Source organism: Natator depressus, chromosome 10 (assembly GCF_965152275.1).
Source record: "Natator depressus isolate rNatDep1 chromosome 10, rNatDep2.hap1, whole genome shotgun sequence".
NCBI classification, from domain to species: domain Eukaryota; kingdom Metazoa; phylum Chordata; order Testudines; family Cheloniidae; genus Natator; species Natator depressus.
In genome coordinates this window covers 40,202,574-40,215,842 of record NC_134243.1, presented here as the reverse complement: position 1 = coordinate 40,215,842, position 13,269 = coordinate 40,202,574, and the positions used below count along the sequence as shown (strand labels likewise).

General features: G+C 48.6%; 1 protein-coding gene across 2 annotated transcripts in view; it reads right to left on the bottom strand.

Moving 5' to 3' along the window:
- The window catches only part of INSYN1 (inhibitory synaptic factor 1), a 91,381-nt gene that overhangs the window by 62,574 nt on the left and 15,538 nt on the right, over positions 1–13,269 (bottom strand). The window contains exon 2 of one of the 2 annotated variants that reach the window (XM_074965861.1): positions 287–424. The exons of the other annotated variant lie outside the window; for it this stretch is intronic. The gene's annotated coding sequence lies outside the window, so the exon portion shown is untranslated. The remainder of the gene's footprint in view (positions 1–286; positions 425–13,269) is intronic. 2 annotated transcript variants of the gene reach the window in all.

Genomic DNA, 13,269 nt, shown 5'->3' with positions numbered 1-13,269 from the left:
CTTCATTAACTTCTATGGATCTATGCTGCTTTGCATCAGCTGATGCCAGCAAACAAAAAAACCCAACCAAACAAGAAAACATAACACACTATATTATGGCAACAGAAATAATTTTTAAGATCAGATTTCTTGCAGTGCACTTAGGTCACTTTCTGCATTGCACTCCTCTTGGAAAACGAAATAGTCAATTTCACAGGTTTTTGCAGCCAGTTTGGCTTTCCTGCAGGCAATGTTTGGGTTGCAAACACAGGGCTGCCAAGTGCCAGGCATCTCATGTAACACTCACGCCTCGGATGCCATGCAGCTAGCCGGACTGCAGACTGTAGCTGTGGTGGCTCCTCTGGGCCTGCTTTGGCACCTGCTTTGGATGCAGCCCCGCAGCCCGCCCTCGCAGCATTCCTTCTGCTGGAATCAGGTGGTGAATCTAAGCAGGGAAGGAGCAACGGAGAGGAATGGGTGGAGGCGGCACCGGCATCAGACTCCTACAGCCACTAGTGAGACCCCTGCTACCCACCCACCCCAGGACCCCAGCCACCATGTGACTCATTCACCCCTCCAGTAGCACCCAACTAGCACTGAGCAGCCCCCAGTCTGAAGCACTTACCCACCCAGCACCCATCAGACACCATCCAGCACCCACTGAGCCATCCATGTAACCCAACACTGCAACACACCCTCCCCCACGCCTGCCCTAATGCCCCCCCCACCTCCCGATAAAGCTGCCACACTTTGTGCATCTGTGAGTTGTACCTCCATCACTGCTAGAGGCAGGTGTGCTGGCAATAAGCTAAAACCTATTTATATTCAAAGTATTTGCAAATATGCAAATTAGGCCATGAAATAAATGTGCAGTAAATACCACACCTCAGGCTCCTGCAGGGGAGGGTCAAGTCCAAACAAAAGTTATTTTCGTGGACATTTTAATTAAAAAAAGAAACATGACAGGCCAACAAGACGCTGCTCAGCTCCAGACTAGGGGTCGGCTGAGGTGCACACATCGGGTTAGAGGTCGATCAGAGTTCTCCGCATCTGAAATCCTGGATGCCAGGCCCCTGAGGTTGCCATCTGATGATCTTCCTTGGTTTCTGCCATATTGGGTCATAACAAAAAAACAGGCCCATTCCACTTAGGGGGTGCAAGTCCTCTAGGGATACAAGTCCGACTCAGCACTCCCTGAAACTGAAGGGGAGAGAGAGGAGCCAAGAGTAGATCTGAGTTTCTTAGGCCCATCTTTAATCACCACCAATCTTAGATCGTGCCTTGTTTTTACAAGGGCATGAATCCACTTGACAGTGCCTCTTCACAGAGAAAAAACAAAATGTTTCCCTGCCCTCATCCCTTGCAGGACAAGGGAGTGATCCGGGGGAAGCTCCATAACACAAGACAACATTTAGTTGTTGTTGGTCCTGATTTAGTTGAGGTTTTTAAGGTCAGGCTTGACAAAGCCCTGGCTGGGATGATTTAGTTGGTGTTGGTCCTGTTTTGAGCAGGGGGTTGGACTAGATGACCTCCTGAGGTCCCTTCCAACCCTAATATTCTATGATTTTATGATTCTATGATCTCCATTAAAACACCCAAAAAACCTTTGAGGGGTTCGGATTTGTACCAAAGCAAATCAGTGGCCACCTAGCCACTTGACCAGCACCGCTGTGCTGCACACCAGTGCTTTTCAGACCTTCTCACATCAGCTGGGACAGAGCTGAGATCCTGCGTTGCAGAAGCACAGCACCTGAGCGAGAGCAACAGCCCCAAGCTGCTAGGGCCCATGTCACACAGTTGAGCAGTCCTGATTCTATCCATGAGAGTGGCACGCACAGCCACCATCCAGTTCATTACATTAGACAATGTCCATTCTACTTGCCCGCTGACGGAGCCCATCAGCTCAACACAGCTGTGATGGTGTGGCTCTGTAGCAGTCATTCCTAAAGGCCTAGCTGTCATTTCACTCCACCCCACCACTGACAGGACCCAGTTTATCCTGTTGCGTTCAATGGGAACTTTCAGGCCCAGCACATATAATTTCATTGTAATTAAGACTTACCTTGAACGGAAGTGAGCCCCTAGTACTGCAGAAGATGCTTGGTGCTGCATTCTTAGCAGCCTCCCTGGGTTTGGTAAGTGATGTGTGCCACTTGGAACAGAGCCCAGCTAGCTGCGCTACAGAGAGATCAGCAAGATCTGCTGCCTTAGATCCAGCTGTGCTGCTGCAGCAAGCCCAGGAAAGACAGCATGGGATCCAGCCTTTCTGTCCCCTTCCTAACCTCCCTGCTTCACCATCTCTGCCACAGCTTCCTGCTTCTCAACTACCAGCCACATCGGGGATGGCTCATGGCCTCAGAGCACATTCAGCTATTGCGTTTACCAATTTGACAGCTTTGCTCGATGGGAAGCAACAAGTCACGACTGGGGCTTGGGTGGACAGACCTAGTGGTTGGAGCAGGAGTCAGTCAGTGATCCAATCCAAGAGTAAGAGCCAGAACCAGTCAGAGACCAGGGGCAGGAACTAGGAACAGGTCAGGGAAGCAGGAACCAGGAATCAGGGAAGAAGGCAGGGGGCACCGTAGCAGCCAGCCAGGAATTTACCAGGTACACAGAAAACACCCTGTACCTTCTTCATGCTTAAATAGCACTGCTGGACCAATTGGTGGGGCCAGGCACTCCTACAGCCAGGACTCCCATGGGTGGTGCCTCTGGTGGGGCGAGGGCTCCATTAGCCACTCAGCCCACCAGTTAGTAGCAAGCCACCAGATCCAGCCAGGCTGCAAAAGCTGCCTGGGGACCCATGGATCTGAGTTCCAGTCCTGTGGCTCCTCCTGAAGCTGGCTCTGGCTCTTTTCAGAGCTCTGAGAACCTCCCTCTTGCCCCTGCCACCAGATCGTCATTCTCACTGCTGTTCGCAGACAGTTCTGTGATTTCATTAGCCTGTCATTTTGTGTAATCTCTGAGGATTATCACAGCATCGCTTTCCTGCTGGGACTCCATTCTCAGTGCTGTCCCTCCAACTTTGCTCTGAGTCAAGGTCTCAGCTAGCTGGCTCTTGAGGATAGTTCTGAACTAGAACATTAGACTCGGGTCTGGATCGGAGTCTCAGCTCTGCAGCTTGGACCCATCTCTAGCTTTCCTGCTGGATGCCCAGCTTAATAGTCTAGACCACAGCTAGCTGGAATCTTCAGCTGGCAGAAAGCAACATAGCTCTAACTGAAGTCGGGGAGCTAAGGATCGCCCCTGCCATGTCAGTTGCATGCACAGTTCCCATTGACATTAACCAATGGAATGAAGAGACTCCTGAGGTCAGGTCAGTTTAAAATCAGCTTGGATCAATTCAGCCCTTCATTGTTCTGAGGTAAATGATGGTGCAACAAGGTGCAGTTTTATTGAAGTTAGCAGTACCCATGAAAATCAGTCTATTTAGGTCCCTACATGTGGAAGTGGATGCCAAAACTTATGCCCCCAAGTCTGAGATAATATGTAAATACACACACACCAAGCTACGTTAAAAGAATGTTCTGTTTGCAAAGTCAAGCACTCAAAAATTAGGAAATGCCAGCATGAAGACTGCCTCAGCAACCTCAGATCAGTCCCCTGGAGTGTGTTCATATGATACAGTCTTTACTCCTGGGGGAACATCACTGCGTGTGCACAGAATTCATGTCCCCCACAGATTTCTTTGCTTCCCCACAGAAAAATGACTTTCTGACAGGGAAGCAAAGGGAAAATGCAAGAGCAGTCATGTACCACTCCCTAGCAGTGCAGGTACATTGTTTCAGGTACCTGGAGCAGCCAGCGGAGAGGTAAATCACAGCAGGGCTGGGGACACCCCAACCAGTGGCTCCTACCCTGAGCCAGGATCAGCTGCTAGTCCTGGCTGGGCTGGAGGCAGGAGAGGACGGGACTTCCTCTTCCCCTGCAAGGAGTGGCTGGGGCTGTGTCATACCGGCCCCCAGAAACCTCGCCCAGCTGCAGGAAGCTCAGCGTTCTCCCCTGCTTCCTGCCCCCATCGCTCTTCAGTTGTGGGGGGGAGGGGTCACTGTATCAGGAGCTGCTCCCCCATCCACCCAACCCCCATGCATCCAGACCTACCATACCCAGACACCCCTGCCAAGCCTTACCTGGTACATCCAGAGCCCCCCTAGCCCTCCATACCCAAAACCCACCCCACTGAACCTCAACCACTGTATCTGGAGACCCCCTGCACCCAGACCCCCTGCCTCTGGGTCCCCACCCCTGCACCCAGACCACCCCCCACTTAGCTCCCTGCACTCAAACCCCCACCCTGATGCCCCACCCCCTGCACCACCCTGAGCCCCCACATCCAGCCCCCATGCCACTGACCCCCAACTAGCTGCAACCAGACCCCCATCCCACCAAGCCGCACTCCCCCACACCCAGACTGCTCCACTGAGCTCCAACCACCTTCACCGGGAAGTCCCCGCAGAGTCCCATTGTCCCTGCACCTGGATCCCCCCACACTTAGACCCCCCACCCCACTGAGATGCCTGCACACAGATTGTCCCACACAGAATCCTGTCACTCCACACCTAGATCCCTCCACACCAAGCCACACTTGGATCCTGTCTGGTTGAGCATGCCTGCCCCGCACCCAGTGTGCCTGACACAGAGGTGCAGGGCTCCAGGGTGTTTCTGGGGCAGGCCCAGGCCTTGTGCTATGTCACGGTTGGGTGCAGCCTTACCACTGAGTCCATGTCCCAGGGGTGTGGGGGCTGCAGGGTGATCTCTCTTCTTCATGCAGCAAATAGCCTGTGCTCCCCACTGCCATTCTGGAGCCTCTGCATTTATTTATTGACAAATAAAAACTTACAGAATTTTAAAATATTGTGCACATAATTTTTAATTTTTTGGTGCAGAATGCACTCAGGAGAATGCATCCGATGAAGTGAGCTGTAGCTCATGAAAGCTTATGCTCAAATAAATTGGTTAGTCTCTAAGGTGCCACTAGTACTGCTTTTCTTTTTGTGTATACAGACTAACACGGCTGCTACTCTGAAATCTTTAATTACATGGTTTCTGAATTTTATTTCCCCAGGACTCCTGCCTCATTTGCAGTACAGAATGGACACCGCTCACTGAATGAGCTGCTGTTCAATATTTTGTTTTCTCCTCATTGTTCAGTGTGTGGTCCAGGCCTTATTTACTATCCACTAGTCAAACCTTCCTCTGAGACAGGATTATTAATTTCCATATGGAGTACCTGAATGTGTCACAAAACCTTAATGAATATATTTTCCCAATGCCCCCGTGTGGTGAGGGGTGATGTTTTCCCCTTTCACACATGGGGAACTGGGGCACAGAGACATTAACAGCAAAAGTTTGCACTAATTTGACACACATAGGGTCTGAATTTCAGAGTGCTTGGCATGATGTAGTACCTTCTATGTTCAAAGCCCAGCTCCCACTGACTACAGACACTTCTGGGAGTATTTAGAGCTCCTAAAAATCAGAGCCCAGTGTATCAAGCTGGACACACAGAAAATGAGGAACACAGTTAGGGACACCTGTGACATTGCAAAGTGTTCTTGTAACAGTTTTTGTGTGTAATTTCCTAGGGTTTTAAAAGAACCAAATTGGAAAAACAAACATGGAAACACACCAAACAAACCTTCCCCTTCTCCGCTGAAATTCCATCCTGGGGAACCATGTTGACACCTACATGGATCATCAGCAGGGCTGGAAATTTTAGACTCACACAGATCTTTGCCACTTGAGTTAACCAATAGCGAGAGCAGCAGTGGAAAACTGGGAAGTGTTAACTACTGGCGTTGCAGCCTGTGTAACACACACAACCCATGTGCTGCCGTAACTCTGACCAAACACAGCACTCCCTTTGGACATGAAACATAAGGGAGTTAGAACAAAGCTGCTCTCCCTGTCACATTAATTCTCTCTAATGTCCCAGGCAAAGCATCTCATCGCTACTTCAAACATCAATAGGTACAGAACTACACAGCCTGCAAGTTACGAAGCCCACCTGCTCTATGTTCGTCATGGGAAAAAAACTGACATAGTCAGCATGGTGAGAGTGCCAGGGTGCTGGTTCCTTTCTCAGGATGAGGGTGGAGGTGTGATTGAGAGCGGTGGAAGGGAGGAAGCTGAGGATGAGGAAGGGAACTGATGAGTGGAGTGGAGATGTGCTGCTTCATGATAGCCACTTATTTTCTTGCTTTTTATCATTTGCATTGATGGGACATTACTGCTTGTGACATTGCACTCCATGTTTTATGGAAATATGCCTATGAGTGTGAATATGATGTAACTGGAATATGCTTTATGCAAAAGGTCTCTTGTAAGGTATCATAACAAAGGTTATAACCTACTGAATATATTCCTTCTATTTGTATGCATGTATCATTCTTGTACCTGAAGCTAGAAATATGAAGTATAACTCTGAGGTCCTATTGTAATTATGCAAAGTGTGGGTCATTAATGGTGGTTTAGAATCTTGATGGCTCCAATTACTAGGACAATTGGTTGTAAATGGTTTATTTACCTGCACGCCTTCCTGTGTACGTATGCGCTGACCCTGAAAGAATGGAGACTAGGGGGTCTTACAGTGACATGTGACCATGTCACATGATACTGGAAGCCATCTTAATCCTTGTACTTTTCCATTGATAAGGCAGGGGTAGGGACAAGCACAGATAAAAGATTCCCGCCTTGTGTCAAAGCTATAAAAGGGGGCGGAGCAAGACAAAAGAGGCAGCCAGTCATGAAAAATATCCTGCTTACCAGCTGAGATGTCTGCTGGAACTAACAAAAACTGTACTGGGGAAAGGATTGGGCCCAGACTAGGAAGGAATCTAGTCTGTGAAAGAAGTTCATTGGAACATCTTTGAGGGTGAGATATCACCTGTAATCAGTTTCTTAATGTATTAGATTTAGACTTGCGAGTTTGTTTTATTTTGCTTTTGTGACTTACTTTGGGTATGTCTTCACTACCCGCTGGATCGGCGGGCAGTGATTGATCCAACGGGGATCAATTTATTGTGTCTCGTCTAGATGCGATAAATCGACCCCCGACCGCTCTCCCATCGACTCCTGTACTCCAGCACCACAAGAGGTGCAGGCGGAGTCGATGGGGGAGCGACAGCAGTCGACTCACCAAGGTGAAGACACCACGGTAAGTCTATCTAAGTACACTGACTTCAGCTACATTATTCACGTAGCTGAAGTTGCGTAACTTAGATCGATACCCCCCTCAAACCAGGGCTTTGTTCTGGCTGTTATTACTTGAAACCACTTAAATCCTATTTTTTATACTTAATAAAATCACTTTTGTTTATTAATAAACCCAGAGTAAGCGATTAATGCCAGGGGGAGCAAACAGCTGTGCATATCTCTCTATCAGTGATATAGAGGATGAACAATTTACAAATGTACCCTGTATAAGCTTTATATAGAGTAAAACAGATTTATTTGGGGTTTGGATCCCACTGGGAGCTGGGAGTCTGGGTGCTGGAGACCGGTAGCCTGCTGAGCTGTTTTTAGTTAAAGTCTGCAGTTTTGGGAGCATGGCCCAGACCCTGGGTCTGTGTTGCAGCAGGCTAGCATGTCTGGCTCAACAAGGCAGGGTTCTGAGTCCCAAGCTGGCAGGGAAAACAGGCTCAGAGGTAATTTCAGCACATCAGGTGACAGTCCCAAGGGCATCTCTGTGAACGAACCCATCACAGTGGTGTAGTCAAACAGGGTATGTGCACAGCTGATTGCTTTGAGACAATGGTAATGATTTTAAGTGAGTTTTGAGTGTGGTGGCTGGAGAACAGACAAAGTGGTTACTGGTTTGTTATTTTATGTTTGCTTATTTCGGGTAAGGGAAATAGGGAAAGAAAAGTAAGCAAAATGAGTGAGAGTAAAGCTCAGAAGAAGCTAGAACTGCACAGGTTGCGGATCGCTGAGAAGGAAAATGAACACAAAAGGCAGATGGAATTAAGACAAATGGAAATTGATGCCCAAATTACCAAGGAGAAAGCTGCTCATGAAAGAGCCATGGAGTTAAAAGACAAAGAACTTGAGGCCCAGAAACAGGCCCAAATTGAAGCACAAAAAGCTGCCCTGGAACTCAGGCAGCTGGAGGCTGACAAAGAAAAGGCTGCTCACCAGCAAACCCTGGACTTAAAAGACAAAGAAATTGAGGCCCAGAGACAAGCACAAATTGAACACAAAAGGCAGATGGAATTAAGAGAAATGGAAATTGAAAATTGCCAGGGAGAAAGCTGCTCACGAAAGAGCCATGGAGTTAAAAGGCAAAGAACTTGAAGCCCAGAGACAAGGACAAATTGACACCCAGAAGCATGAACTGGTTGTAATGGAGTGGAAGAGACAGAACCCTTCAGCAGCTGGCTCCTCTTCCCCCACAATCCACAAATGGGAACAGTTATGTCCACCATATGATGAATCCAGTGATACTGCCGAATATTTCCTCACCTTTGAAAGACTGTGCACTCTCCATGAGATTCCTGAGGATCAAAAGATGACTACTTTGGTTGCAAAATTGACGGGGACAGCGCTGGACATATTCAATAAGATGCCTATTGCTGATGCTTCAAACTATGGTATATTTAAGGAACTGGTTTTGAAACAGTTTCAGATTACACCTGAAACCTACAGGGTTAAATTCAGGATCCTTAAGAGGGGAACTGGATTAAGTAATGTGGTTTATGTAAATGAAATGAGGGATTTGTTAGACAAGTGCATGAGGGGAAAAGGCATTACAGACTTTGAAGAAATGTGTGATTTGGTTGTTCAGGAGCAGTTCCTGAATATCTGCAGTGACGATGTAAAACAGTATTTGTAGGACAAAAAGGCAGATGCAATGGGACAATTAGCTGGGTTTGCAGGCTATTATGAGCAATCACAAGCTGCAATTAAACATAAACCACTGGCAGCGGAGTGCAGGGTTGGTGGAAAGCAGGATCACCGTTTTACCCCTGGGAAAAAGGAGGCTGGGTGTCCACCTCCCCATTCTCCTGTTACTCATCCAAAATCTCCTGTACAAGCAGAGGAGCCCAGAAGGTTCTATCATTGTAATTCCACTGAGCATCTGAGGAATAAATGTCCTGGGATGAGTGGGAACGGGCAGCAGATAACACGTGGAACTGCTGATTCTCACAGCACAGGAGTATCCCAGGCTACTGCCTATTACCACACAGGATTTGTAAAGGTTGCTTTTACACTATCAAGCAGTGAGCATATGCATGCTGTAAACTTAATGGCAAAGTGCTCCAAGGTTGGAGGGATACTGGTGCAGAGATTTCTGTGGTCAGGAGGGACCTGATCCATGAGAAGGATTTGTTACCAGGAAAAATGCAGGAATTATAATTGGTGGGAGGTTACAAAGTCCTTACATCTTTAGCTAAGGTACACATGGAAACTGGTGATTTTCAGGCTGAACTAACTGTTGCAGCAGTGGCACACAGTTTTGCACTGTTTCTACTGGGGAATGATTTTTTTGATGTGGAAGAATCTGTCCCAGGGTTTGTTAGCAGCAAGAAGGAATCTTGTGCTGAAAGCCCCAGAGGGGAGGGTGAAGTCACATGTGCTGCTGGGGAAATAGCAGAGTGTCTCTTTAATTCCTCTGTAGCAGTGGAAAATGGGCTGTGGGGGCAGGGATGGTCGAGACCAGTTACTGTAGCCCCCGGGCTCAAGGCAGGTCCCTGCGGGAGGAGGTGGACAGAGCCAGCTCCTGTCCTGTGATCATCTCCCTTGGGGAGGGGGATGTTCCACCTTGTAACAGGGAGGCCTTCCCAGCTGCTGACTGCCAGGAAGTTGCAGGTCAGCAGGGGACAGGCTCTGCCCTAGGGTGCACCGGGACATGCATCCCAGAGATGGAAGTTGGGGTCCTGGTGACTGCTGTAGTGGGAACAGACCCCAAGGACTCTGTAGCTGAAAGCAAACCCAACTTGAGTGAAGGGGGGTGGATTTTGCTGGCCAGTGAAGGGCCTGTCACAGCTGGTAGCTGTGAGCCCACAATTGGATCAGGGTCACATTCCTTTTTAGGGGACAGAGGGGTGTCTGCCTTAGCCGGGAGCCCAGAGAGGGAAGTCCAGATGGAAGGTGAGGGGGGACAGGAAAGTCTACCCACCTTTTGTAGGAAGGCTTTTCCCCAGGAGGAGGGTGAAGGGTCTGCATCTGAAATGCCAGACCCCCTCACCTGTGGATCAGGTTTTAAGGGAAGACTGGCGGTCAGATCTCCTGGCGGGAAGAGTCCACCCAGCTGACCTTTTGGGAACAGAGAGTGGGGTGACCAAGGGGATCTTACAACCCAAAGCACTTCATTGAAAGATGTTGTTCCTGCTATGCTTATAGAATTTAACATTGTCTCTTCAAGGCAGGAGAAGGAAAAATTTTGCATTTGGGAAGCTTCACAAGCTGTAACCCTACAGGTGATCTGGATGCCAAGTTGGAAGAATCCAGATTTAAAGTGGTCACAGCCTGGAGCCAAGAATATTCCCCGACGAGCAAATGTATTGGAGCCATTGTGGGAGCAGGTGCAGCCAGCACTTTTTAACATGTCCTTTCACTCTATTACATGGGTGGTACGCCCCAAGGAATGGTGGGTGGACCAAATTCATCCTAATTGTAGTATGTACATAAAATAATTGAAACAACAATTCAATTGGTGGGTGAGGGGACACACCTGGAATCGTTGTCAGAAAAGGGGATTGTGGGCAGCGGGGAACACTATGCTGGATACGTGGAATCTGGGGGACGAGTGGGTAACCAAACAATTAGTAAGCCAAAATGTGAAATTTCAACAACAAATTAATGAATTAATGGCACAGCAACTATTGGCAGTTACCACAGGGTGGAGGACAGCAGTAGAGGTAAACTTGCAGTTAACTCATTGGGCAGGGGACCTGGTGACATGGGTGGGGGATGGCTTCAGAAGATTAACATGGGGAGAAGTGTGTCAAGGTATTCAAAATGCTCAGTTAATAATGTTAATGGATATTATGAGAGATGCTTGGTCATAACAATGGCCTTCAGTATTAAATCGGGACGCTAGCCCATATTTATCCACAATTGCAAAAACATAGCCATCTATCTGGAAAATAACATACCCGACCTGTGGGGACAGTTCTTGTGTTATTGTTACTATGATATCATGGGAAGGAAATGCAAATAAGGTGGTCCCCTTGAACCCTATGGGAGTAACTAGGGAAGGGGGAACGCACTGGGAGCCACTAGGAAATAGGTGGGGGTGATGGAAGCCCTGTAAATTGGACTGTCATCACATTAAGCAGTTGTATATCCAGAGGAGGAATATGGATGTGCCCTTCTCCTATGACTATGTAGGAGCAGGATCAATGGCCTATTGCAAAGGGGGGTATGTAGGGGTAACGTATATGGGGAATGGTGTATTCTGTTGGGAATGTATGCAATCCTGCAATATAACATTAGGAGGCAAAATCCTTCCAGTATATGACCAAATTATGAACTTCTATACACTGCCACCTGGACAATAGTGCACCCATGGATCAGTGGACTTAATCATTGTAAACAATTGAACCAGCACCTACTACCCCATGCTGTACTAAGTAGTTGAATTGGTTTGGACAATACCAGATTTCACTGTGGATATTCAGTGGACACACAATATGGACAAGAGTACACAAAGATTACAAGAGCAACTTGCTGCAAGCACCAACAGTTGGACACACTTACAATATCCACTACAGGATGGTTATGACAAAATTTTAACCCTATCAAAGGAGGAGAAGCAGTGTTTTTGGTGGTGGCCAAGATGTTGCAGTGGTCAGGACTCTTGGTGTTGCTGTGGATTATCATAGCAGCTGGTGTATTGTTAACTGTATTTGTGTTACGTTGCATATGGAAACAATCAAGGGGGTCACAACCCGCTAGAGAACATCCACTAATTATAACCTATAAGTAATGTAGTAAGACCTCCCCCTCTGTGTACTAGACAACCCAGACCCAATCTTCTCGGGCCCACTATAATGGGAAGTCTGGAACAGTAACTGGAATAGGTGTGGTATGCCCATATGAGGGAAGCAGAGGTGAAAGTAAGCCGGTACGCCCCGGTACAGCGTACCGGCAAGAGCCGGTGCGCCGTACCAGGGTGGATCGGCTTCCCCAGGTGCAATTTAAAGGGCCTGAGGGTCCCAGCAGCGGCTGGAGCCCCCGGCCCTTTAAATTGCTGCCAGAGCCCCACTGCCGGAGCCCTGGGGTAGCAGTGGCGGGGCTGGGACAGCGATTTAAAGGGCCCAGGGCGGGAGCAGTGGCTGAGCCCTGGGCCCTTTAAATCATCCCTGAAGTCCCACCGCCGCTTCCCCAGGGCTCCGGCAGGCTCCGGGGATGATTTAAAGGGCCCGGGGAGGTAGTGGAGACCGGAGTCCCGTTCCCGGAGCCCTGCTGCCAGAAACCTGGGAAAGAGGCAGCGGAGCTCCGGGGACGATTTAAAGGGCCCAGGGCTCAGCCACCGCTACCTCCCCAGGCCCTTTAAACCTCTGCCAGAGCCCCTGGCTGCCGCTGTTACCCCGGGGAGGGGGAAGGAGGCACTTGCCGGTACAGGGTGGGCTGGGGCTGGCTCTTCCACCCGAGGCCCCGCCCTTTCCGGGTGCCAGAGCCGGCCCCAGCCCAGCCCAGCCCCGTACCGGTAAGTCCCTAGACTTACTTTCACCCCTGGAGAGAAGGTGCAGGGCACGGTACTACACAAGGGGCAGTGGGACAGATGGAGCATCGACATCTTCCACCTTGATGCCTGGCCTTATCAGGAAGTGTGTCACCATATGTCCTATGCTTTTCCAGGGATACCGGGGCAGGAGGATCCCAAAAGAAAAAAAAGGGGGTGGAATGTTAGGATATAGATATGCAGGCCTGCCTGTAAAGGCCTATACTTTAAGAATTTAGATATATGTTTATCATTTAGCTAATTATAGAGACATAAAGAAAGAATCAAAATCACTGTCTGCCTGTGTAAGGGCCTTCTCTCACTGTGACAGTCTGAGGCCCTGTTCTTAAGCTAAGGCCTTTGGCTAAGTAGCAGAGGCAGCCATAAGCTGGGAAGTGACCGGTCACATCCTCACATTCCAAACTAGTCACATTGAAATAAGGTGCTATTGGGCTGTTAGGAATACAATCCTGTCCTGATAGTGTCTACCACCTCCAGATAAAGATGGTTAAAGAAAACTTAGTTTGATAGCCTCCTGTCTGGCAAGAAATCACTTCTCAATAGCTGTGGTTGTGAAACCGTCATTTCTGTATGTTTTATCTTTATGGCCCCCACTTTTCTAT